The 25,319-nt window shown below is 36.9% G+C and overlaps 1 long non-coding RNA gene across 2 annotated transcripts in view; it reads right to left on the bottom strand.

Moving 5' to 3' along the window:
• LOC129146914 (uncharacterized) overlaps positions 1 to 25,319 on the bottom strand; it is a 61,104-nt gene that overhangs the window by 26,580 nt on the left and 9,205 nt on the right. The window lies entirely within an intron of this gene.

Raw genomic sequence — 25,319 nt, 5'->3', positions numbered from 1 at the left:
AGTATTGCTTTGGTTGAGCAAGCCTAACACCTGAAGATGATGGCCTAAGGGCATGGGGCCTATGGGATACACATAGGTCAGGAGGATAGAGTCACCATGAATGGGATTAAGGTTCTTATAAAGGAGTTTCCACAGAGCTCCCTGTCATTTTGTACCACATAAGGATACAGCAAGACCTTTGCAGTCTCTGACCAGAAGAAAGCCTTCATCAAAGCTATAAGAAGGTTGATGTACTGAAACACTTTACAGGGTGGATGAATTTCAAAAATATCATGCTAAATAAAACAGATATAAACCACTGTATGTTGTTTGATTCCACTTATATGAAATATCCAGAACAGATAAATCCATAAAGGCAAATAACAATGAGATTAGAGAGGAATTATAAGGATTAATGGGTATAGGATTTTCTCCTGGGGTGGTGAAATGTTCTGTAACTAAGTAGAAGGGGTATGAACTCCCCTCTTGTTCTTGTTTTTCCCCCACAGGGATCCAGGTCCTCTGAGTATTTGGCTCCCTTGACATTACTATAGGAACTCCCTTTACGAATATTTTCTAAAACAGAACATCAATAGATAAGTTAGTTCCAGGGAGAAACAAGAAGTACATAAAATAATTTGCTGGACTAGCACTGAAAGAGAATCAAGGTAAAGTCCACTCTGTCTAGACACGCTACATGCTGTTCAATGCATTACTTCTTTCGATACTCCCTAAACATGCAAAAAAGTTGCATTATTCCAATTTTACTAATGAAGAAACAAAGAGAAAGAGATGCTGGACATTACAAGCCAGGAGATTATAATTGAGTCATATTTTGAACCCAGATTTTTTTGATTCCAAATTCTTGCTAAGTCTACTCTATTAGAGCTACCCTACAAAGAAAGTCAATGATGTAATTGTGGATAAATGTGATGTGATTCTGCCTTATATCAGTGCGTGCTCACACAAAGCAAGGGGTCAGCATAAACTGGGGGCTGTCCTTCTCCAGTGCTTTATAGAAATCCCCTTTCTGTACTTCCAAACTGATCAGTTTCACAAATCCTCAGCACCATGCTAAGCATCGAAGACAATGAAACTAAGAGAAATAAGGCATGGACTCTTGCTTCAAGAAGCTTGCAACTCTAGAGAGAGACAAAAGAAGAAAAAGTTAAAGAATATGATTAAACATAAAATTATACAGAGCTAGAGTTTCCCAGAAGAAGAAACTCATAACTTGAGATATCTGGGAATATCAGGAAAGTGTAGATGGAGAGGGGCGGATTTGAACAGAATAAGCATTGAGGCTGGATTGTCTGTGGTTCTTTTGGTCCATGCCTGCAACCACATCTGAGCACCAGATAGACTCCAGGCTCTTGTTGAGCACAGGGAGGCACTGCCCTGCTCTGAATTTGCTCTGACTGTGGCATGAACTTATGGCAGCCACAACTTTTATCTAAATTCTTTGATGCACAGACATCAGATGATGAGATGACTATCAGTCCAGGTGTTGTAGGACAGGTTCATTAGACTAAAGACTATGCAATCTGTCCCTTGTTTTCTCATAGGTTCAGGCCTGCAGCAGTTCAAGCTATTGTAGCTTCATCATGTTGTACAAAAGGCACTGCCTTGCTAATTGTGTCTAAGTCGAATACCAGAGATAAGCACTCCTGGGGTTTTAAGGAATGTGAAATAGGGATATTGATAGAAATGAAGAGAATTGGTTAACATTTATGTCATTCAAGTTTTGCTCCAATATCTGAATGATAATTCTTTGATGAAGTAAAACATACTTTGAATCCATTCATTTATAAATGCTTTTGCATAAACACACACACACACACACATGCTTGTCAATTTTCTTACCTATCATATCGTACATATTCTGCATTCTGATGGGAGAGTAGTTACTTTAAAATGAAATGCATTTCAGAAAATGGTTTCTTCGTGCTTTGTGGTCCTGATAGACTTTTCTGCCTATCTCTTGATGAATCTACTAGACTCTAATTTTTTCTCCAGGAGAACCAATCTTGTTCCTCTGGTGGTAGTTAAGTCTCTCTTCTATACAACATTAGAAACTTGCATCTCCCTTCTTCAGTCTCTTGGGAGAATTTCACTGAACTCGAACTCTAGCTCCTCCTCTTTTTTGCTTTCTTCCTTTTATTTTTTTTTTCCATTCAAAAAAACCTGTTGCCCAGGAGACTTTACCTGCCCTTCTGAGCCAGCCTCCCCTGAATGCTGTGAGACCAGAAAACACAGTGTTAAAATGGAAAATGCCCATGGAGAGATATGCTCCATGTGGGCAGCTACTACATCTCTTTCTATGGAAAGCCTGCTTTGCAGAATTATTCTCAAATCAGTCAGGCAGCCAAAATATAGAAAGAGTTAAAACCAAATTTTGAAGTGAGGTGGGTAAGATAGATGGTACAGAACATAATTTTTTTAAAAAGCATGAAATATTTTGAAGGTGCAGTTTTGCTTAATACAATCCTTTTCATCAAGGGAAATGCTTTATGGTTGAAATTCTGAAATTACATCAATTGAAATGTAAAATAATCAGAATTTCCTGCCCCATTCCAATTTGAATAAACCTTACTACACACTGCTTTTACCTGTGACTAGGTTATTGCAGCATAGAGTCAATATCCTTCACAGGATTTAGATTAAATTACAGCAGTGTAGATCTCTTTTCTTTCTTTTCTCTCCCTCTGAATATGATTCACTATGATTTTCCCTTGGCTGGCATTTGCTCCTTTGACTTTCCCCCATATTCAAGAGATGGTGTATGCTCCAAACACATAACATTATCAACTTTAAGGGCTGCAATTGATTGAATATTTTGACAAATATACCTCTCTAATTCCTGAAGCCATATGGACGTGCAGGATGCCATATGGAGTAAAGTACTCTGCCTCGTGAAATGATCCAAAAGCGTTTTTTTTTTATTAGCGGTTATTTCCTTGAACTGAAAACTGATTAAGTTTTGAATATTCCATTACTGGGGATAGTAATCTAGCCAACTACGTATTCTTTGGAGCATCTTTAGTGAGAGAAATATATTGCTGAAGTAGAAGTCCTTGATAGGGGTCACCATCTCAGGAAAATATCAGTAAAAAGCTATTTCTAAATTTTTGTATATCCATTAGGACTCTTTCTGCAGAAAGCAACAGAAAACCCTCAATTTGCTGTCTTAAACAATGAGGAAAATGGTATCATCTTATGTTATAAGAAGACTCAGGCACCACAGTGAAATGGCTGATTAAACCATAGAGTGATATCACAGAGAACCAAAACTCACTGTCTTTGCTGCTTTCACTGCCTTTCTTAAGTTGGCTGCCTCATGGTCCCAAAGTGTTTTCTATCACTGTGACATTTGCATGTGATGGTGTCCAATAAGAGCAATTAATCTCTTCCTCACCACTCTTTGCATATGAAGGAATCCTCTCTTGGATATGACTCATCATATTCCCCCCTCACTATTCATTCTGAGTTCTGACACAGCCACTCCCAAATTTAATTGTGGAAGGGAGTGGATGCCCATGACTGAATTACTGAAATTTGTAGCTGAGGGAGAAAAATAGAGACCGCAAATCAGACTGGCATTCTCTAGAAAGGAAGAAATAGGCAGGAGCTAAATGGAGAGGCCTACAAACACAAGATTTACTACACTTGTGTTTTTTTATATTTTATGTTGAAAAAATTGACTTGACCAGACAACCACCCCACCCCACCCCCCAAAAAATATACTGCATAAATACTTTCCATGGAGTAAATAGTTGGAATTACCCTCAAAAACAATCAGACAAAGTATTTAACTGAAATCTGAGGCAATTGACTCATGGGTATTTGTTGAAGTTGACATTTCCAAAACCATAATATCTATTTCTTAGATAAAATTTTACTAAAAATAAAGTTATGTGGGATTGGTTTTCTTCTTCATTGCTAAACATCAGTCTCTAATCTGCAATTGTTTTCTATTTATAGAATGAAATTTTTTTTAGTATCTTCTATGAAATATTAATAAAGATTAGAAACCAGATTAGGCATTCATAACTGGGTTTTGTTTTGTGTAGTTTTATGCACTAACAACAAGATATCCCATATAGCTTAAGACATGAATTTCTTAGTCTACCTTGGTGGTCCATTTAACTGAATTCTGAACTTTTCTAACATTTGTCAAAAATTCAGATAAATCTAAGAGGCAAGGAAAGGCCTGGGATTAGCATCACTAATATCTGTACAAGCTCATTCTCTGATCCACTGTGAGCACTGCAGTAACTTGCACTACCCAAGACACAGATTTAACTACAAGATGGAGTGGGTGGGAGTAGTGCTTGGTAATTTCTAAAGTCAAATTCAGTCCTATGGGTCTATGATTCTAACTTAAGCTCAGATATAAATTGAATCTCCAGAAAGGTCAATTGGAAGTAAATTCCATTGGACCATAGCTCAAGGCCTTAGATAATCACCAATGTTAATATAGTGTCTATAACTTCCGTGCAAATATAAGACTAGATGCCTAAGTTTCAGTTAACTACACTGCACCATTTATATACCCCAACACAGAATAGATTTCTTAGTCCTTTCTTTGCTCAAATGTTAAAAAGTTGTTTGTTCTTTTTTTCCATACAAAATCTTACCTTCTGATATTTGACTAAAAGTATTCTCTGATATAGATTGTAGGTTTCAAAGGTAAATATCAATATACAAAAAATAAAATTGGATACCATTGGAGCATAGCTTTCCTTGCCTAAGACTCAATTAAACAGCATTTAAAATCTGAAGTAACAAAGAGGACTTTTTATATCTGTATATATATATATATATATATATATATGTATATATATATATATGAGGAAAAGAGATTAATGTTTACAACCTATTTATATGGCATCCACGCTTTTTTTTGATTCACAATTCATTTTGATTCATCTTCATATTATGTATTGAAATTCTTTTATCCCATTAACACCTTTTCTTTCAGATATCTGTAAATGAACATAATTAAGAAACATTTTTAGGCACTAGCTTCTGAAATATTCATTGTTAACCTGCTGGCTACACTTGTCTCTTTTTATATTTATATAATTAATTAAGTATTCTCTTTTAATACATATATTTTCAAAATAATTTGCTAATACTATTCAGGTTTTGACTTGTCTATTTTCCTTTTCTTCATTTAAAAGCAATGTGTTTTTCTTCCTCTCTCTCACCTTTGAATTTTCTAGTAGAGTTGAAGCATTGGAGGACAGTGAAATTTGAACCATTTTCAAACTTGCTGGGCAAGAAAAAGACAATAGTTTTAGAAGAACTTAAGAAGGGAAGTAGTACTAAATATACATGTTCTAGGGTGAGTTCTGGGTATTTGTGGGGGTAGATCCGATAATCTAAGATTGCTACTTTAAAATAGCATTTGAATTCTAATTTTGGCTGATAAGACCCATCCTCTAGTTTTTCACAGATTATTTAATATAAATATTTCTTGAATAATTTTTAGTTTCTTAATTTCTATATTGGAAAAATAATGGGTCAGGGCTAATAATGAAGCCAGAATCATTTGATGAGCTGTGACAATTTAGTACCAGGATATTCTCAGCTGCTATAAAACATCTTAAACTGTCTGGAGTTACCAAGGAAGAGTCATAATTATAATTATTTTTAGTAACAAATTAGTTGCCTATGGTGTATTCACACAATTAAAATCAATATTTTTTTAAAGAGAAAATCAGAAACTTGGCACCACTCCTCAGAGTGTTCCCAGACCTGAGTTTTTCCTAAATGACTATGGAAAATCCATTTCATGCTTGCTTACCCTGCAAAATCCCCTAACTGGATGACTAAGAAAAATAAAAATTGGGAATGGTCATGGTGATGCCAAAAACTGCAGCTGAATTTCCTGAATAGGCATTTCCAGGTATAGTTAAGGCAGTGAAATTTTACACAAATTTGCTGATTCTGGGGAATTGTGCTGCTGGATTGGACCTGAGAGTAGTTATCAGAGACTAATCAAAAGGCTCTCTGGAAATTAAGTTCCTTGTTTAAAATACTAAAGAATTATATCTATGCTGGGAAAACAGTCTTGGCACTATGTATCTGTGGTGTCTCCCAAATAAGATTTTTTTAAAAAATCATATACCACTAAAAATACCTAGATGGAACTTATACTCTCCTTTTTTACTTCAGTCATTCATTTCAAAAATGTCCATCAAGCACATGGTATGACACTGAGTTCCTGGTAGGGGAAGACAAATGAGCAAAAGATTAAAAATATTAATCTTACCTATTGAAAAGTGCTTGAAAAGAAAACAGAATGACAGCATATGAAGTTTATGTGCTTGTTTGTTTTTCTTTTTTTAAAGATTTATTTATACAAGCACTGAGTACAGTCAGAAGCACAGGAGGGTGAGAGAATTCACCAGAGCCAGAGCGGGGAACAGAACAGGCAGACTGACGCAATACACTGCTGAGGGGAGCAGCAGGCACGGCAGGAGAGGTCTGCGCGCCATGTGGGACCCTCGCCGGCGATGGGGATCGAACCGGTGCTGCAGAGGCTGCAGGCAGCTTCTCAGTCCAGTGCTCAACCGCTGCGCCACCAGGGGAGGCCCGGTTGTTTGTTTTTCTGGTGATAGTTCATCAATTCTAATTGTGTGACTGACCTTTGGACAAGGTCACGGAAAAGGTGACATTCAAGATTCATCCTGAATAGCAAAAATAAATAAGTCATTGGAGTATCTGGAGAAAGATTTTCTAGGAAAAGGGAATAGCTGTGGTCAAAGGTCAAAAAAACAAAGGTGGTGTGTTCAAAGGTGGTGAGGAATCCAAGTGGTGAAAGTCGTTCTTGGGACGAGGTGTGGGAGATAAAGCAGGAGTTACGGTCTGGCTCAGTGGAACTTGTAAACTCTGCCAAAGAATTTGGATATAATTCTAAGCATGATGGTGAGCTGCAGGAAGACAAGAGGTAGAGAATGAGTCATGAATTTAAAAATCACTCTGACTTTACTGGGGGAAATGAATTATAGAGCAGCAAAGCCAGGGAGTGTCACATCCTGAGGCGAGCTAAGAGAGACGAAGGAAAAGGCCAAGGTGCCAGCTGCTGCTGAGGTGACCGAGTGAAAGGAAAGGTGAGAAGTGACGACATGTGGCAACAGGGGCCGGCTGGTCCCGGGATAAGAGCTGCTTCCGGTGTAGGAAACTGAAACATGATTGAAGTGGATTAAAAAGAAAATTTGAGGTAAGAAGACAGACAATTTATTTTGTATTTAAAATCCAATTTTTTTGTTTTGTATTTTTTTTAACTTGGAAAAGCATCAGTAAAATGAGGTTGTAGCTGGGGACAGGACACCTCAACTGAGCAGAGAGGTTTTGTTTTCTCTGTTAGAATGGATACTGTGCTGGATATGTTTATATGCTGATGGGAAATATGAATAATGAAGCAAAATGGAAAATCTCTCCTACTTCCTGCCTTTCAAAGAAAGAAAATAAAATTGTAAGAGGTCAAAAAGGAAGAGGTACTGCAGAGGGTACCAAGAGTGACTCCAACATGTCTTTATCCAGGATCCAACTCATGGCTAGGACTGCATACCTCCCAGAGACACATTACAGAGGACAGAAACTCTCAGAAGACTGGAGGTTCTTCAGCAAGAGAAGGGGTTTTGATGCCAAGCTTTTGGAAGCTTGGAGCTGCATACAATATAAATATATGACTCAAGATCATTTTTAACTAAGCAAGGTTTTCTATTTTCACTGTTTGACTCGATAAATATATATTTAGTGTTCAATATGTGCCATTAATCTGTTAAATATGAGGATCAAATAATAAGTATAACAGACACTATGCATGCCCTTGATGTTTTGTTGTATTGATGAAGTGTGATGAACTATGCCACCCGTAGTCTGGTATACACACGCACACAAACACACAAGCCCACACATCCGTACACCTGCACTAAAACAGGCATGTATGACATTATTTTGGATGAAAATCCTGTAACAGCCTCTCTGTCCTAAAGTTTGAAAAATGTGCACTTGCTTTAAATGCTTAGGTCTAGGGCTAATTATTGTAAGCATCAAAACCTCAAAATATTATGGGAATTATTAGGATTTTCCATGAAGACTGAAGCTTGGCAAATTCTTGGAAAGGGGAAAGCCATCATTGTGCTATTATTTCAGGGGAGGGTATTAAAAAAAGAAACTTTCTTTCTTAGACCAAAGGTCTATGTGGTTAATACATTTGACTAATGATGACTGTTGGTTCAACGTTTTTCAAATTAATTTCCTTTGAAAACTCAGGGGTTTTTTCAAACACTCCCCTGGACACTCGGGGGCACTATTCAGATGTCCCCCTCAGATTCCAGTTGGGCAGTTTGCTGCCCTCTGTTCCAGTAATTGGTGTATTCATTTCTTGTATCTACCAAAGTGGACAGAAACAACTAGTGATTCTCCAAGACATCCCTAGTTAGTTTCAGCTAATGAGAGATCAGAAAATTTGTAAATAGATGGCTTGATATTACCACAAATAAAAATAATGGTGTGGGAAAATAAAAGGAAAGTACTACTATATTACTATGTTATGTAGACTATAGACCCATGTAAAAAACATGAAATTTAAAAACCTGTAATTTATTGATAACCTTTTAGTTCTTGCCTTGGGTGATAAATTCATGTATACTCATGAATCATGCATGTTTCTTATAGCATATGAAATGGTATTATTTAGATGAAGTGGACCAAGGTTGATAGAGAGTAACAAAATTTAAACTTTAAAAATGAGATTAATCCAGTTCTATTCACTGGAGTTTCTAAAACTTGGATTTTTAAAAGCTTGAAATGGTGATATTAAACTACGTTTTACACAATCATTCGCTTTATTTTTTACTTTTTCTTTTTTCTTGAGGTAACATTAGTCTACAATACTGTACAGGTTTCATGTGTACATTTTCTCACCTCAGCAACTCTATACATCACACCACGCTCATCGCCAAATGTCCAGTCACCATCTCACTCTAACCTTCTCCCTCCCATTCCATCCCCTCTGGTAAGCACAGTCTGTTGTCAGAGCCTAAGAATTGTTTTTTGTTTTTAATTAGTATTTTTAAATGTCTTCCTCAGAATGTGTTTTTTCTATATTATCTAAAATACTGTACATATTTAGAGCGCAGTTCAACATTACTGATATTAGATGGAAACCCAGATTTTAAATAATATTCTCAATCATTTATTTATTGACATTCTTTTGCCAACCTCTTGTCATTTAATCATTTGAAATGCCATGATGCATTGAAGAAGGGTCCTTCCGAGAGTAGGAATTGTCAGTTCTTCCACTAACAAGTCAAGACAGGCTGGTCTGACCAGATGCATCTTAAATTAGTGGTTTCTTTCTTTACAGAAATAATTCAAATCATTTGTCCATTTTGTGCTGGTTAAACATTTTCAAATGACATCATCCAGTTCCTGAATCTATTTCTCTAGTTCAGATAAATTGTACTATCTAATGATCTGCTGGGCAACCACTGGTGTGGAACTGCCCTGCCGCTGGCTCTACATGGACCAACTCCTTGTTTTGCCAAGTTACCTTGAGGCTTCTACAGGACTCCTAAGCACTGATATTTAAAAGAATGCAATTGTGTTGCCATATGAGTTGTTAAAAGAAAACCGAATCTCTCTCATTCCATGTCAAAGCCACTGTTCTGGGCCTCCCTGAATATCTACCAATCTGACTCTTCCCTTAGACTTTTATATTTTTCTAAGAAATAGCAACTAAAGGGTTAACATCTGCAGCTCAGAGCGTTGTGTTCATCCTGATGGGTCTGACTGGTCAATGTAGACTGAGGATATATACCCCTGGACTGCTGACATCCAAACGGGGTGAGAGCATGAGAGATACTTTATGTATTAAATATTAGTTAAGCTTAAGTTCCTTTTTCATTTGTTTAGCCAAAAATAAATGGAAATGGATAATCATATTCTCTCCCTGAATCCTGTTTTAAGACTGTTGGACTTAACAATATTAAGATTCTTTGAGTTTATAATTACATAATCAACAAGTGGAACTCCTCAAATTCAAAAGTGCATTTATATATAGTGTTTCATACATAAAATTCCATTTTACAGATAACTTTTCAGAAATATCATCATTCTAGACATATTTACTGATATTTTATATGCAAAAGTTATGTTTATATAAACAGAAATAAAGGAGCTAAAATGTGATGAGCAAATTCAAATCTAATCCTCAGTGCTTGGACTTATAAACTTTCTAAGAGACTCAAGGTTGCATAATTAAGGGTAATTCTGAAATGTAAGTTCTTCCGAGGAGATCATTTTTGTACATTTGGACTTTCTATGTGACTGCATATTTTGTAGGCAATTTTTCTACTTCTGTTGAATTAATTTAATAATGTCACCGCTTGAAATAGCCCAGAATATAGAAAAATGTCAATGATTTTCAAAAATGTCACCTTTCCTATGTAGAGAATGGCATTTTGTTTTCCTTAAAAAAAGAAAAAGAAACAAAAATAAAGCATTTGTATTAAAATATTCTCTGTGAAGGCACCTAGGAATCTGTGTTATTCCACTGGTAGAAACTAATTGATTTTCAAGTAGGCTCGTTGGCCCTTCCAGAACGAGCGGGAATATGTTGGGCCATCAAAACATTTTGGGCAGTTGTTTTTGACTTGAGAATAGCAGGATGAATAAAACCCTCCCAGAAGGAACTCATTATATTCAGAACTTTCTTTTGGCTAAGGGACAAAAACTGGAGTTTATTGAAGGCCATCAAATCATCCAGTTTCTAAAGGAACTGGGAGGAAAAGCTAATTTTGAACTCAAAACAGAGACCATTTGGTGCATCCCACTAAATTCTGCTGCTTTGAGGGAGGATTAGAAAAGAACATAAATGTATCTCTCTGTGCAAACACAATTGAAATTCAGAAAAGTGAAAGCCCCAGGTCAAATATAACCCCGATCAATCTCGCTCCTAAAAGCACTAAGGACATCAGAAGCATTAGGTAGTCCACACATCAAAACAAAAACAAAATCAAATAAAATCTTTGATACCAATTGGGAGTCTGTTTTAATGAAATAAATCATATACACCATTGTGGATTACACAAATTCTGGAGTAAGTTTGCATTCTAACTGCTATTCAAATCCCCATAAGCTATTGGACCAAAAGCAAGGATGGAGTGGTATCATGTACCATCTACTAACAGGGGCTGGAGGACAATAAACCAGAAAAACCATGATAATAATAAGTAATGTATTTGGCAAATACATTTTTGTCCTATCTCATTTGATCCTTTCATTACCTTAAGTGTTAAGTGTTACTGGGCACCTCATTCTACTGACGTTCATAGAGACTAAATACATTGTGTGGGGTCAAATAGGAGTGAAGAAGGGACTGAAATGCAGGGTAGATGCATGTTCTTAGGATTCTGTTATGAAAGGAAAGGCAAGATATTCATGGACACACTTTTACTAGGCATTTTACATACCATATTTTATTTAATCTCAGTAACATTGACATTTTCCACATGACTAATAGGTTAAATAAAATTCTATGTAGAAAAAATTAAAGTCATGAAAAGGTGGCTGCACTTTATGCCTGGGATACTACTGGGAGAAAAGAAGGAAAAAACAACAAAAAGCAGGAGCCAGAGTTAGACCAGAGCCAGTTGGGATTAATGTAATATCACCAACCACAGTCCTGGAAGGACTCTGTTTCTACCATATATGGGATAAATGCTAGCATAATTTTACTTAGTGCTTAAAGGACAGGATTACCCCCTCATGCATAAAGACTTGGGGAACATCCAGACATCTGGGTTAAGGGAAAAAAGATACCAAGTTAATAGAAATTGACAAAAGTTTCACAAGGGCCCTTCTGTCCCTCAAAGGCATTGAGATAATTGTGGTTCTGTTTTCTTTGACACATCAAGTGCTTTTTACTAATAAATTTAATTGAGATCAACTCAGAAATTATCATCCAGTTTACAGAATCACACATTTTTAGTATAGAAAAGAAAATGTAGAAAAATAGTGTCTTTTAAAGTAATCATTTGCTGAAAAACTATGTTATAACATCATTGCATTTGTTAATTTTGGACAATGCTGCACTGTCTGGTATCATTTCTGTACAACATGATCTCCTACTAATTGTATCAGTTGGACTACATTTGGTTGCAAATAATAAGAAAGCCAAGCAGCATGAGTTAAACAGCCAGGAGTTTATTTATCTCCATGACAAGAAGCCTAGCGGAAGGCAGGTGTTGGCTTAGGTTTGTTGGCTGCACGATGTCATTAGGGGCCAAAGGGACAGCTGCATCATTAGCATCATGTCCAAGTTCAAAGTCAAAGGAGGAGATAAGCAAGAGGAAAAGAGGATTCTGACCCCAGAAAATTCCTGTCCTCCCCCTCCTCTCCTGTCTCCTGGTCCCCTCCTTGGTAGATTGCCCCTGGAGGTCTCACTGGCTGCACTGGACACAAGCTCATTCTGAACCCCGGTCAGTGGAAATACTAGGGTAACTGATTGACATCCATCAGGATTCAACTCTAGGTTAGCCTGAAAGTTCACCTTGACTTCAAGTGATTCAAGCAAATGCCTGACAAAGCAAAGTTACGTTTGCAAAGCTGCCTGGTTAGGGTAGATGACTGCTGTGTAACCACTACACATCTGCAGAGTAAACACAGAATTTTCATTTCACAAGATGTAGTAATTTAATTGAAATCAATGTAACTCTCTTTTTCCAAAGATAATGGAACAACAAAACACCATCTTAAAACAAAATGCCCCAAAATAGATGACTGGATCAAGAAGATGTGGTACATATACACCATGGAATATTACTCAGCATTCAAAAAAGATAAACGAATGCAATTTGCAGCAACATGGATGGAGCTGGATGGGATCATGCTCAGTGAAATAAGCCAGAAAGAAAAAGAAAAATACCGGATGGTCTCACTCATAGCAGGAATCTAGAAAAATTAAATAAGGGACCAGGAAAAAGAATTAACTATAAGAAAAAAAAATCAAAATCAACAAACAACTATGAACCAGACACACTATGGGGGGGGGCGGGGAAAGGAGGGTTTGGGATCAAAATAAGGGGGTTGCAATTGTATGGGGAATATAAAAATAAAATTTAAAAAATCATTTATATTTGCCTTTACAAATAAAATAGGCTACCTCTCTATGTAGATAGAAATTGATATAAAATATAATTAGGACTGATGATTTTATTTCCTTTAAAATTAAATCATGCATAAATGAAACCAACATGTTTTAATCTGAAATTTTGAAATATTTCCCATACTAAGAAAACGGGATGACTAATACAGTTTCTTATTTCTAGGGAAGCATCACTTTCCTTCAATGTTATCAGTGTTGCACCATTATTTCAAAAGACCATAAATTAAAACAATACATTTCTGAAAACAAAGTCCTAGATAGCAATGACAATGTGTAGTGCACTCACATATACAAAATGAACTATTAAATTCCTAAAAGATAGTTATAATTGGAAGGAGAAATGTTGTGGTTAGATTGCGTTTATTTGTTTCTACTTCAATACAGCACCAATACTTGTTTAATGTTTTGAAGATTTGATTAATGTTTTATTGTCCTTATTATAAACAATGAAAATGGTATCATCAGAGGATAAATGTTTTAAAAGGAGGGACTCTTTCAAGTACCCTAGGTTTTAAAAAATGCTATTTACAACTTATTCATTTCAATTCTGTGACATTAATAATTTATCAGAAGCTGCAGCCTAAGGGGCAGTTCAATATGTGTAATTTATCTTGTGGAATCACTGCTGATGGTCAGTTAACCTAATATGTCCTGAGTGACTCAGCTTGTTAGAAGATAATTTAGAGCTGTCCAGCCGTTGACTCCCTTAGAAATTCCATCACTGACATCCCTCACTTACACCTCCATGACAGTCCTGCTAGAAAAGGTGGGGCTTGGATTAAATACTAGATTAACTCAGGTAACTGTCACATAAATACTCAGTGGCAATGCCAGATGTTTCCCAATATTGGTGTACCAAGAATGTACACTTACTGGGCTCTATTAGGGTAATGTGTTTTTATTCTTAAAGTATGCAAAAACATCTCATTCTTTCAAGACTGAAGCTGACTTTTCTTTATAACTTGAGAACACTCAGCTTCACAGAATTTCATGTGGTATTTATTCAGGGCATCAATCAGAAAATGTCTCTTGTGATTTAGAGAGTATACATATATCAGAACCAGAATTTTCTTATAACACCAAATAAAGGGCTGGGGGTGGGGAAAATGATCTACAAATTTCACCAGTAACTTTGAGGTATAACAGAGCACCGGTATCAGTGAGAGACCATAGAAAGAGGAAAATTAAATAACATAAAAAACATAACCAAAGAGTTTGAGATCATTTTTAAAAAGTCAATTTGTAAGTTATTCATTACTTTTTTTCCCCTTGGTAATGAGTTGTTAAGCAATTTTACTACTAAGGAAGCTGGCCTAATTTGGAAACATGTTACTTTCATTCCATGGCACAAGAAGAAGATTTGAGGGCCTCCCCTGGTGGCGGAGGTAGTTGAGCACCGCGCTGTGAACCTGTCCGCAGCCTGCAGTGCCTGTTCGATCCCGGCTGGCCGGCGAGGGTCCCACATGGTGCAGCAGACCTCTCCTGTCGCAGCCACTACTACCCTCAGCAGTGTATTTCGTCAGTCTGCTTGTTCTGTTCCCCACTCTGTCTCTGGTGAATCCTCTCACCCTTCCATGCATCTGGCCTGCACCCCGGTTCTTGTGTAAATGAATAAATAAATCTTAAAAAAAAAAGATTTGAGAGATCCTTTATCACAAAGGACATCCTTTCTAGATTAAGATAATGGTCAGGCTAATTAATCAGCCATCAAAAATTATAGCTTGCTTTTATTTCTCAGTCTTATTAAATGTCAGTTACCAAAAAAAGCTACACAAAAAATAAACCAGGAGTGTGTTAGTTTAATGGATTTTTACCTAATAGTCTGAAGAAAAACTGAATCTTCTCTTGGGTACTGAGTTGAGTGGCTGGGCCTGAGTCACTTTTCTGGGTATGTATACAGGGAAAAAGGCAGTGCAGCCTTTTTACCTCCTCCTCCCTAAGTTTCATGGCTTGACTCGTTGGGAATTTGAACAACCAGGGAAGATCCTGAATGGATTTTTCCCCTCAATCCTTGAGCCAGATCATAAATATATATGTGGGTTTTTGTTTGTTTTTTGTTAAGGTAAGATGGGTCTATAATTTTATATATGTTAGGCATAAACTTTGTTTGCACCACAATATGCTTATCGCTACAAGTCTAGTTTCCATCCATCACCAAACAATTGACCCTCTACCCATTTTGCTGCCCTTCCACACCCCCTATGGTAACCACCAATCTGGCCTTTGCATTTTTGAGTTTGTCTGGTCATGTATGCATTTTTAATTTCAGAAAACTACTAAGTTTTGTGCTTAGAAGCAAGGGTGTCAGGGGAACCATGAATAATTACAAACTTAGGAAATCTGATGTCCCCTTGAAAGCATTTCTCATTTCTCTTCTCACCACAAACCTGCCCTGCTTTTCAAGGAAAGATATTAGTCTTCCTTTTTGTGAAAGTTTATGAAAAAGGGACTCACAAATTAGATCTCTAAATTGAATCGCTCATGATCTGAAAACTACATGTGTAACAACCTCTTTATTGTCATGGAAAATTTTAAATGCATTGCAATATTTATAACCAATATTTTGTTCCTGATTTAGAAAATCCCTTGGAATCATTTCATAAGTTTTAAAGAAAAACCTCATGCCATATTTTTTATTTTTCCATAAAAAAGCAAATAAATGAAAGAAGAGAAGAAGGCAAAGAAGAACCTAGACATATCAGTAATATATAGGAGAAAGAGTATGGAGGAACAGGGGAGAAATGTGGGAAATACAAACAAAAAAAGACGAGAATTGATTCAGTGAAGAAGGAATTGAATTAAACCAAGCAGCAAGAACCGAGAGGGAGAGCAGACGGTCCTCCATGTATAAGAATCTTGCCAATGAACTTTGCAAGAGTCTCTAAAGTAAGAACAGATATATAAATGCCCACTAGGAACCAGACACAAGGAAAACACTTTTTTTGTATCCAGAAAAAGAAAGAAATGGTATGTTTAACACGCACCAATCGTCTATAGTTTGCCAAGTGTGTTCAAAAGCTCATCTCTCAAATCAAAACCATACATGCTTGGACTCTGCAGATCAAACAAAGCTGTTTGGAGATAATTATGCTCTAATCCATCTGTAGTCTCCTTGTAGGTGTTTGGAAAAGTAAACTCAGTGTTCAATAGGAGAATCTTCCTTAATATTTTGGGTCAATAAGAGACCCCAGCTTAAAGACCCTGGGCAGGGAATGAAGGTCCTTGCAAGTCGCTAAGTCTTTTACAATATTTGAGTCCTTGTTTTATTTCAGTTTTTCATCAAAGTAGTGATAAGAAAGAGAACTTGTCTCTTCGCTACAACTGTACTTCTGTTGTGGACAATTTGCACTGAAACATTGGAGTCATGTTTATCATCAACTAGGTTGATTATAGAAGATTTTCTTTTGTATGGTTCCTCTTTTTTTTTTTTGCCGTATTTGAGGAGAGGATTGGCAAGGTGTTCTTTTCAGCATACTTCCCTACTCATGGACTTGATTAGCACATTTTGCCAATAAAACAAGCAGTAATTAGTATTTATTAATCGCTATATTTTTGCTATATCAGCATGCAATTTCAAAGCCTGGGATATTTAAAAACAGTACTCACTTGCACAGGATGCCACATATTAACTTTGGGGCAAATATAGCTTTTAGAATAATGTTTTGAAAAGCAGCCTCCTGTAAATATAAGGTGGTATGGCACCATATGGAGACTGGGTTTCTGACATATGGCTTGAATTAACAAGTTTAAAACTGTTAGGATCAGTTTTTCTTTCACTGAAGGCAAAACCACAAGATTTAGAAGTGAAATATGCTCCAGTCACTGATACAAAGGCTCACCAAACGCTGGGCCTCTTGGGCTAGATTTTTTTGTTGGCAGTAAGTGCAAGTTATCACTAGTAAGACAAGTTGTAACATGACGAGGAATCACAAAGCTGCCAAGGCTTAAAATTTCACTTCAGATAGTGCTTACGTGAGCCTCTACCACACTTGCTAGCAAAGGACATTGTCTCTTTGAAAGCAGTTTTTGAATTATGATTATTACATTCTCAAAATAAATTGTTGTTCCTGGGTTGATAGAAAAAATATTTGAAAGGACAAACTTGAGTGACAGATGGAAATGGCTCAGGAACAGGGTCTTCTGATCTCTTCTAATTGAGCCTTTGTAGGATGAATTGAACAGAAAAAGTTCAAAGATCCAGGGTCCTTATTACACAAATATTGTTTCATTTAATCAAAACTGTCTTTGAAGTGTGGCACTTGTGGGCCACCTGTAGCTTTGATATTTAAAGTCATATAAAAGCGTGCGTGATGCTGGAGAGGACAGTGTGTAGCCACAATAATCTGCTGGAGAAGAATAAAAAAAATCAAGATGGGAATGAAGGCAGTTTTCATATTCATGTTTCCTTTTATTGCCCTTTCATTTTCTCAGTGAGCGGAGCTCTCCAAAGTTATAAAGAAAAGCCTTACTACATCCAGACATCCACAGGGCTTATTTTCATCATTGAAAATGTGTTTATTTGTGGTTCAGCATCTAAACTATAATTATTCCAAGCTTTGAAATATTCCATCAGTGTTAAGTTGAGCCCAGATAATCTGATTGCACTTCCTTTCCCTGCAACGCCTTGTATGAAGACCACTGCAAAATTTCTCTCATGGAAAATTGACAACACAATTTCCTTTAAAAGCGTCAGCTAACAGGCATCACATATATTTGTAGCCAGAATGGGAAACTCTATAAAGAGAGACTAGTCTATTAATTATTGGGGAATGTCATTGAATAATACTTTATAATGATTTGCAAACACTAGTTTGCAAAACACTAGTGTATACACTATCACCATTTAAACTATCAAGCAACTTGGGGAGATAGTGGGCATCCTTTTTCCTTTCCATCCTATGGGTGAAAAAGAGGGGGGTAAATCAGATAGACCTGGAACCCAAAAGACTTATATGATTTACATAGGTAGCCTCAGGAGGAGGACTTGGAGGACTTGACTTGACGATTTAAAGTTCAAGTTTGAGATCGATTCCCCTATCACCTCTTACATGTTGTTCCCTCTTGGGTAGAAGTAGCCACCTTTCTTGCCATGTGGTGCTTACCTGCAGCAAAAAGGCATGTATTTCAGTCATGTTAGCTAATCATTGATATGGAATTAATGTTTGTTTGATCACCTTTGCTCTCTCCCTCTGATGAGAGTGGTAGAGAAGCCATAAAAGGGCAGTAAGGGGAGCAGAGGTCAGGGGACATTTTGGCCACAGCGAAACCTTGGAACATCCTAGGTTCCTTATTCATTACTAAAAATATTTTTCAAGTGAATTCATTTTCTTGCTGTAAATACACAATTGGCTTCTCTTGTGTGAAAGCATTCTAGGTAACACTTTCATAAGGCTTATGCCCCTTTTTTCTCTATAATCTTCTGATCACAAAGCTATTCTACATGATTGCTCTAGATGCCAAGATCCTGTTCTTTCATAAGTGCCTTTTGATGCATGGAGACCTGTAGTAAGGTAATGATTATTACTTTTCTTGTAATTATTTGTTTTTGACCTTATATAACTGCTTTGGCCTAACTAGAGAAATGCATTTCATCCTTTCGTATAAAAAAAATTAGTAAAGAATCACAAAACAGAGCGCAATCTCAAGGAACATCTGGTTCAGTTGAGTTATGTCACAAATGAGAAAATGGCCACTCACTATGGTCAAGTGACATGCAAGAGAATCACAGAGCTACAGGGGCTAGCCCTGGGTCTCTCTACTTCAGGATCATTTTAGCTAAAGATTTTTGCCTTAAATGTTCTTTAATAAATACTAAAACCATACAAAACAAAACAGCAAAAAGTATGTTTCAAGCATTTCAATCTGTCCTTCTGTCCATCCTCTGACATGTTTTATGTATCCTCATAGCTTAATCACCTCCTGACCTATCTCATTTTCATTATTTGCCTCACCTCTTTCCTCCAAGAGAATACAAGTAGTGATGTGCTGGTAAGTGCTTAACCACAGGTTCTCTGAATGGAAGAGGAAACCTATCCTGTACACTCGCTGGTATCCATGGGGTGAGACAAACTGGCACATATCAGCCAGCACAAGCCAGAAATTAGGACCTCTGGCTCTTTCACAGATGCTTTGGTTACATCCCCAGTGTCTAGAACAGCGCCTGGCTCAGCGTGGCTGCTCAAAAATATCTGTGGAATTGTCCTACAGGAGTCAAAAAGACCAGATTTCTGAAAATTGCTGAGATTCTGCAGCCTCTTTCTTCCAGAGAATAATCCCTTTCCAGTATCCCTCTTTTTGATTGATGGACATTGGCCAGATTCTGTTTTAACTTAAACATTAAATGGAAGAAAACATAAAGGGTTTTTCAGGTGAAATTTTCAATGCAGATTGAGAAAAACTGCATTATCATAATGAGACTCTGGTGTTTGGGAACATTGTGAAAATAATGTGATTTTTCTTTTTTTCCTTTTCTTGCTTTTTTCTTAAAATAAAGCATTTGGAATGACATCATTCATTTCTCCTTTTGAGATGCAGGTCAAGCCCTCTGGCAAGCATTCCACAAACTCTCCTCTCTCAACCTCTACTCAGGAGCTGCTTCAAGTAGGCTAATAAGCTCTGACCAATGCATTAAGCAATTGAGAATCAGTGTCTTTGTGGCAAGATAATGTAGCCCATTATGACAGGGGTTGTTGCTTTAATAATGAGAAAAGGAAATCCCAGTTCTGCTTCGGTAATTAGTGTAACTAGAACTTAAGTCAAAACCAAATATGGAGAGGGCTTTGCTCAATCATACACTTTTGACATTTTTATGTGCAAGATGCTTTATAGGAAACACTGTCACCATGAAGAACATGTCCAAAATCTTGATGAGCTTAAAGTCAAATTACCCATGATCACATGAAGGAAGAATAGGGACATAAAATTAACAAGCAAAACCATACACTTCTGTGTTGGAGAAGAGCTATATTTTCAAACACTGAGCAGTTGTTGTTGTTTTTTTTTTTTTTTCCCCCCAACAGGGCAGTATTTTTAAAAATAAATGATGATGTTTTCTATGGAGAGTTCCAACAAATGACCAGTAAGTTTTAAAGGAAAGACAAATCTTATACATTTTACATGTGTGTTATATAGGAAATTAAGAATGGTCAGTCTTCTTGGGCCCTTCTCACTTGAGCATGCAGTGTAATTCATTAAATTTCACATCATAATGAAAATCACTAAGACATTAACCCAAGGAGTTTCAATACTAAAATAGGCCAGGAATCTGCTGGAAATTTATACATTTAGGAATTTTCAGGGAATAATTGTCTTTCAGAAATTCACACACTCAGAAATTTTAATACAGGCCGTTCATTAAATTTCAGGGGAGGTGTTGAGGGGGAATGGCTTTCACTATGTAAGAGTCTTAACAAATATGAATTCCTGCAAGGAGTGACTCCCTGTCAGGGCACTTCCAATCTCTGAATGCTCAGACACCCCTTAGAAGCTGTATGCAGACACAGACATGTATTGTTTCCCACTTTTCCGTACCCATGAAGAGCACCCAATATATGCACACTGACTGGGATGAGAGGAAATAATTTCAATTGACTCAAACAACTAGCTGAAAACACCCTCCTGTGATTCATAACTGTAATGATGGGAGCCTTCATTTTGGATTGATTAGAGGAAACTTGTATTTTTCTTGTGAACACTCTGACCTCATTTGTATTAGTGAGAGCAGTGTTAACTAAAAACAAAAAAGAAAATTTTAGGCAGTTGTGGTTCTTCAAAGAACCACAATTAAGTTGCCTAATTATGGTTCCAATGGGAAATACAATATTCATATTTCCCTTCTTCTAATGAATATCTTGGGCAAAATCTAGACCATGCTGGACTATTAAATGAGGGAAGTGATGGAAATATGGCCACAGGAGAAGAGTTTTTTTATTTTTTATTTACCTAAAACTGGCTAATCGCCAACAAATCTGATGTTATACTTAAAACACAGAGCCGTTCAGTACACAGAGCATAGGTCAGCTGCCATACCTGAGAGAACCTGCTTCCTTCCAGAATTTTTCTTTTAAGATGGCTTATTTATTTCAAGCTCATTCATAATCAGCTACCATAGGGTCATTAATAGAGTTACAAAGGCAAGGAACAGCCCAATGATTAATTACCAGTCTACCAAACCACAATTAGTAATTCCCACCTAAAGAGACCATTGACTTGTTTAATATGCTGAATGAAAAATTTTAAAATGTCAAAAAAAAAACTTTGAGTGATTTTTAAGGTTATAGATTTTCATGCAACCAGAATTTAATTCTACATTTTAGATAGTAATGTAAAGCCAAAGAAAATAATGAAAAGGAAAAACACACAAGAATTTCTTATGAAAAACATTGTCATTCAATTCCACATCAGGAATGGTACTTTCTTTCAAATATGTGTAGGAAACTTGAAAAAATTATTTAAAAATCATGATGCCACAAATGGGGGAATATTTGGCATTTTGGAGTTTCTGTGACCTATAAAACTGTCTTATGAGGGATAAGCATGGTCAGGAAACAAGGCAACCCAGGGCTACTATTTTCTCCCTTTATTTCCTCCTTGCTCCCTGACTGATAATTTTTTAAATTTCAGAAGCTCTAATTTGAGAAGTTTCAAAGCAAAAATGAAGTTTAGTCCTAAGAGACATATTTAGTCTAAAAAAAAAAATGAGCTTCACAACTCAGGTGAAGGTCTCTCTCTCTCTCTCTCCCCTCCCCCTCCCCTCTTACTGCCCCCCCCATCCCCTTCTGTCTGTCTCAGGCAAACAGCTATATTAATAGTCAGCTCATAACCACATCATTTTGCTAACAGTCACACAGCTATATTTAAATTCAGGGTGCTGCTGCCATGAATTCTATAATATCTTTATAATCATGTTTTTAAAACAGTTGCTTTGCATAGCATCTTTGATCCCCGGTGACCCAAGAGATCTTGCTGCCCATTTCCCCTCCTCTTCCTCACCCTCCAAGAATGGCTTCAGGTGGAGCTGGACCCAGGGTCACCTCTGCCCTTGAGAGAACAAGAAGGACACCAAAGGACCTGGGTTCTGAACTTCTATCTTTAGCTTCCAGGTGAGCTGACTTGAAGTTCTGCTTTTTTTTTAGCCTGATGCTTAAAATACAAAGTTTTCATAAAAAGGTCCCAGTTGCTGACCCCAGGGAGACTCAACTCCTTTCCAGTTTTCAGTGTCCAGGGACGACCTCCACCCTGCTGCCAGTCACACATCCATTCACTGCAAGATAATTATGCAAATATATACTAACTAGACTTAGTTCCCTACTTAGACTTCCTTCCCACTCCCTGCATCCTAGCATGGGTGCTGACAGTGTTTTGGAAGAGTTACTAAATAGCTGGAAGGCTTTCTGAATATATCTATCCTGGCCTGTCAAAGCTAGAACAGCGACGGTCCATCTGGGCCTGGAAGACAATTTCCATGGTGTAAAATGCTCTTTCAATTCTTTCCTACCAGAGACAACCAGCTGGTGCTACAGTGAGACAGCCAAATCCACTGTGTGTAGACCTCCGCTCCAAACTAAAGAGTGGCCTGGGATGACCCTGCAGCCACGTCTTCAGAGCAGTGAGCATAAGCACCATGAAAAGAGAAGGCAGTTCTTGTATTAGTGTTAACCATGTCAGTCGGGGGCTACAGACAAGACTATAGTCAGGTATTCAATGCACTTGAACAATTGACAAAAATTTATTTTTCTTTCAACTTTCTAGATAATAAGCATAGAAAGGATTTGGGGGAATGGAGCCTGAAGATTTTGAATAAACTCCTCACTTTTTGAGTGTCTATCTTAGCCAGAAGCCTTTTCTGGCACATTTCTGTTGTGTGATTGTATATACCATTATAAAATCATAAACAACATTTGAATTTAAATATGTGGGAACAGCAAAGGAAGTCGTTTCCTTCCTTGGGAGTCCTGGAACTCTGCTTACCCTGTAATTCTTCTAATATATAGCTTGTGAATGTGTTTTAGTACCAATTTATACAGAGTATTAATTAGATATGTGGACCTGAAAACTATCTAACCCTTCAGTAAAACTCATTTGACATCACCCTTTGTTGTATTTTATCTTCTGGGAAGTCTGAAAGATGTTATTCTTTCCTGAACCACCAGGGAAGAGCTCAATATCTGGTAAAGAAGCACAAGAACAAACCAAATTATCTGCTCTGGGAGTTAGTAATACTCCAGGCCTCATTTAAAAACCGGAATCAGTGTTGAGAGTCTAGGCAAAGCAGAGACCTGGATATTTTTATTTGGCCAAGCCAATGAGAAAGAGAAAAAACAAACAGAAAAATGAGTTAGTCTGCTTATGCAGAAAAGCAAGCTTTAAAAAGAAGGGAAACATTCCACACCAGAGTCCAGGGAAAGTCATCCTGTACCCCAGGGGGATATCTTAGATTTGAATGGGCAACTTTGACAGCAACCATCTGTACAACTTCTTTCCTAACCTTAAAGTAACTACTTTTGTCAGAGATATTGCAGGAATGGTAAGCCACAGTAGTCAGTTGTAGAATGTCCTAGTAGGACTTTTACTCCACAATTCATAGTGTCCAAGAGGACCTTGACTGGTGCCCTAGGAGGAAGGGACTAAGTAGGCTGCCAGTGTCCCTGCTTCTATGGCATCTGGGTAGGCAGTATTATCACAGTGTTCTTATAGGCCAGAAGGAGTGTCCAGACAATATGATGTGATTTAAGCATGATTTAAGCCAGTGTGGCCAATGAATTCCCTATCACCATTGGAGTAGCAAGGGAAGGTCCAACATATGCCCACAAGAACATATGTTGAGGTGCCACAGAGGAAGAAAACCCTTGCTGAATTTCCTTATTTGCTTCTATATGCTCTTGTCAAGCTTACAGAAAGAAATAGCAGAGGTTAAAAATGTCTACAACATCACAAAATCCCTGATAACAATGGTGGTAAGAGCCAAGATGGAGGTGAGGGATTGGGTGGCTCAAGTTAATGATGCTTCTGAACTGGGATAATTACTTGTTACTTGCTCACTGACCATGCTTGCTCATATGGAGTCCAGAGTGTTCTTAATATTGATAAATGAGTCCCAAGAAAGTATGGCTTCCTCATGCACAATAATAGATCTTATATTCACAAAATGTTTTATATTGGAACAAAGGGTACTTTAAAAAGACTTGTGTAATAACTATTTACCTAGTTTGTCTGAGTTCCCAGATTATCCTGCCACACAGTTTCAAAAAGAGGTCATGATAAATGGAGTTTATAATGAGATGTCACTCTTCACCATGCAGTATCTTTAAAGTCAAAATGTGACATCATCAAATGATAGTGTGGATGAAGAGCAATTAGCACTTATCACCAGCAATGGCATATAAATTGGGACTACTACTTTGGTAAACAAATGGCATGATTTACTGAAGTTGAAAGTATCTATATCCTACGACCCAGCAATTCCATTGTTATATATAAAACCAGCAGAAGTGCTTATGAAATACACACAAATGCTAATAGCAGTGGCATTCATAATAGTCCAAAATATGGTAAAACAGATAAGCAATATCCATGGCTATCAAAATGGATTAATAAATCATGGAACAGAAGGTATACTATAAGAATAATGGTATTTCCAGAAGTAAAAGAAAAATGAAAGGAACTGAAGTAATATTTTAAGAAATAATGACTTAGAATTTCTCCAAATTAATGTCAGATACTAAATCAAAGACCCAGTAAGATTAGAGACCACCAAGTTAGACAAGTACTAAAAAAAAAAAAATCACACCTAGGTGCATCATATTCAACATTCAGAATATCAAAAAAAAAAAAAAAAAGAAAACAATTTTGAAAGAAGCCAGTAGAAGAAAATATTGCAAATATTGCATACAGAAAAGCAAAGACAGGATTTATTACAACTTCTCTTTGGAAACCATGAACATAAAAAGAGAATGGAGTGAAATATTCAAATTTTTGAGAAAAGAAAACCTCCAATGTGGAATTCCATTCACTGAGAAATTATCATGAGAGCCAAAGGAGGAATACTTTTTCAGAAAACAAACTGAGGGAATTTTTCTGCAAATAGACCGGTTTAGCAAAATAAATTTTGAAAGATTCATCAGCGAGATGAGTCTTAAGTAAGGAAAGAAATCACATG

Source organism: Talpa occidentalis, unplaced genomic scaffold (genome assembly GCF_014898055.3).
Source record: "Talpa occidentalis isolate TD23 unplaced genomic scaffold, MPIMG_talOcc4v2.1 talOcc4.5, whole genome shotgun sequence".
Classification (NCBI taxonomy): domain Eukaryota; kingdom Metazoa; phylum Chordata; class Mammalia; order Eulipotyphla; family Talpidae; genus Talpa; species Talpa occidentalis.
Note: the sequence above shows the minus strand (reverse complement) of the source record. Positions and strands in the feature narration are given on the sequence as shown.